Below are 2,624 nucleotides of genomic sequence, written 5' to 3' on the forward strand. Positions count from 1 at the left end.
AAAAAAAAAAAAAAAAAAAAAAAAAAAAAAAAAAAAAAAAAAAAACAAAAAAAACCCCACAAATTAAACAGGAAGGTGTCCCTCACTTTGCCATGCATACACTGTCAGAGACAGTGGGTGCAGGCTGTCCTGTGTAGCAGGGAGCTGAGCTGTGCTGCACACATGCAACCACCCAGTGACCTGAGACACACGGTAAAGAACACCAGTGCAAGCTTCCCAATGAATTCCTCATTTACTTAGGACAAGGGTGGATTTCTTGTTCAACAGAATCAGTGCAAGTTGGATCTCCCTATGGCATGGCAAGATTGGCTTTTGAGTAATCTTCAGGTCTGTTGATCTGCCATCTCTTGCCCCAGTTCAAACAGTCATCTGCAAAACAAAGCCAAGATAATCTGTTCTCGTCTTCATGATTTTAAAATACACATGGTGCTAGAAATAAATCAATCTGATAAAGTAGAGAAAATGGATGACTGCTTTAATCTTTCTCCAGAACTTAATCTAATTTTACAGAAAATCCAGTTCACTTATTTATACATGCTTGCTTGTATCTCATGGATTAAATTCTTGTCTAGTGGAGAGACAAGACATACTGCCAGGACAGAATTTGGAACGGGAAGAGATTTCTAATTTTAGTTTTACCAAGAATGTAATTTTTATTTACCACTGAGTTGACCAAAACCAGTCTAATTGTGCTTTCTTAAGGGAGTTAGTGATCATACATGTAACTCTGACTTAATCTCCTGGCAGTAGTTTTAGGTAGTCCTTTGAGGAGCATGTAGTTGAACTTGTTGCTCCCTTCCAATATGAGAGATGCTGTGACTCTGTGATTCTATAATGGCAGTTTTACTGCATGCAGATTATGCTCCAAAGTCTGACTTTGATAAAGTGTATGCTGAGCTGTCTGATAATGTCCTCTTCAGTAGTGTCACTGTATTGCTGTATGAAGTAGGTTAATTAGTAACATGTCCATTAGATCTTTGCCCCAAAAATATTTTTTAAACTATGATTTCTGTTGCTGCACTAGTATTTTGACAATGTGCTTCATATGCAGATGCTATTTGTATGTACTGTAGCCTAACCTCCTATTTGTACATACTGGAGCTAAAAAAATTTGAAATGCCCATGAATACAGCTTTGCAGGATCATGACTTATTTTCCAGGATGGACAGAACTCTCTCCCCCAATACATCAATGGGAGTCCTGGGCATAGTAGAAGTCCTGGATGTGCAGCTATCATAGATGAGTTTAAAACAACTGGTCCGGTTGTTTAGGTGAGTAATGACACAGGGAGAGTCACCAAATGTACTTTAATATATTTGTGGGGGTTTTTTACCTGGAAAAGCATAAGAAGAGGAATGTGAAAATAAACATTCCTTTTTTTTTTATTATTTTCCTTTCCCCCACCTCCTGGCCCTTTTGAGAACTGGTATATCAGAAATCAACAAGTAGGAATTAACATTTTCTAAGTGATTGATTGCATTGTTTTCTAATGTCCTTGACTGACAGGAATCTGGGGAGGAATCTGACCATTCTAACACCAAACAAGTGTCAGCTTATGCAAATTGGGAGTGCCTGGGGTTAGCTTAGATGCCATTTTCCTGGTAAGCAAAAGAAGGCTCTGGCTGCCTAGAGTTTTAGAAAATGTTAGATGAAACTATGGAGTCTGCATTTCTGTGCAGTGTTAAGTTTCACTCCAAAAACCTTGTTGTCTTGGGCTAAAATGCCTTGTAAAGCAAAGTCCTTCCAGTTTTAGCTGTATGGTGAAGTAAGCCATTGAGGTATGCTATGTCAGAAAGACTGCCAAAGGGAATGAAAATTTTGATTGTGTTAGTGGATATAGGTGAAAAGTACAAAATTAACTTAATTTATAACTTAAGTCAGGGAATGTAATTTCTGGCCTAAAATTCTATTAGGAATATAGTTAAGAGGTTCCCAAAAGTGTTTGTAGTCACTGATACCCTCTGCAAGTCAAGTTTCATTCCACCTGCTAATGATGAACAGCATTTATCACAGGTGCAGGGATTAAGGGGTTTACATGCATACCAGCTCTGAACTGAGCTCCCCCTACACATTCACCAGCATTTGTTTTTCAGGTCAGGTCAGATAATGATTGACTCTCATTATATCCAAGCATGATGTTGTCATCACCTTTGAATTCTCTCAGTGAATATATGTCATAGTTCTGATTTTAGAAAGGAATTTTTTCTTTTCCTTTCCCCTTCTTCCCCCTCCCCCCCCCCTGCATGAATGCTATTCAAGAACCATCAAGTGAACAAAAGAGTCGGCCTGGCTCTTAACGACCGAAAATTAGTCTCCTGGCAACGACGGGGGAGGAGTTGGGAAGAAGGCGGAGTTGGGTTGGGAGCTTGGCTCGGGAGCAGGAGGGGAGGCTGCGGCTGGCGGGGAGGGGCTGCCTGGTTTCTCCTTTGTTTCTTTTTTCCCTGTGGGAGCTCTCTGCAGAGTTACGGGCTGGTTGCAGTCTTGGTTCTTTTACCACCGCGGAACCGTCATCGAGTCGTGAGTTTTTTCTTCCATTGGGAGAACTTTCTGTTTCCCTTCCCCCTCCCCCCTCCTCTTTTGCCGCCCGGCGGAGACCAGGGATCCAACAGCGCCGCCCGGTGACG

The sequence above is a fragment of the Empidonax traillii genome, unplaced genomic scaffold (assembly GCF_003031625.1).
Source record: "Empidonax traillii isolate 1590-97213 ecotype Southwest subspecies unplaced genomic scaffold, ASM303162v1 scaffold8:size5222938, whole genome shotgun sequence".
Lineage (NCBI taxonomy): Eukaryota > Metazoa > Chordata > Aves > Passeriformes > Tyrannidae > Empidonax > Empidonax traillii.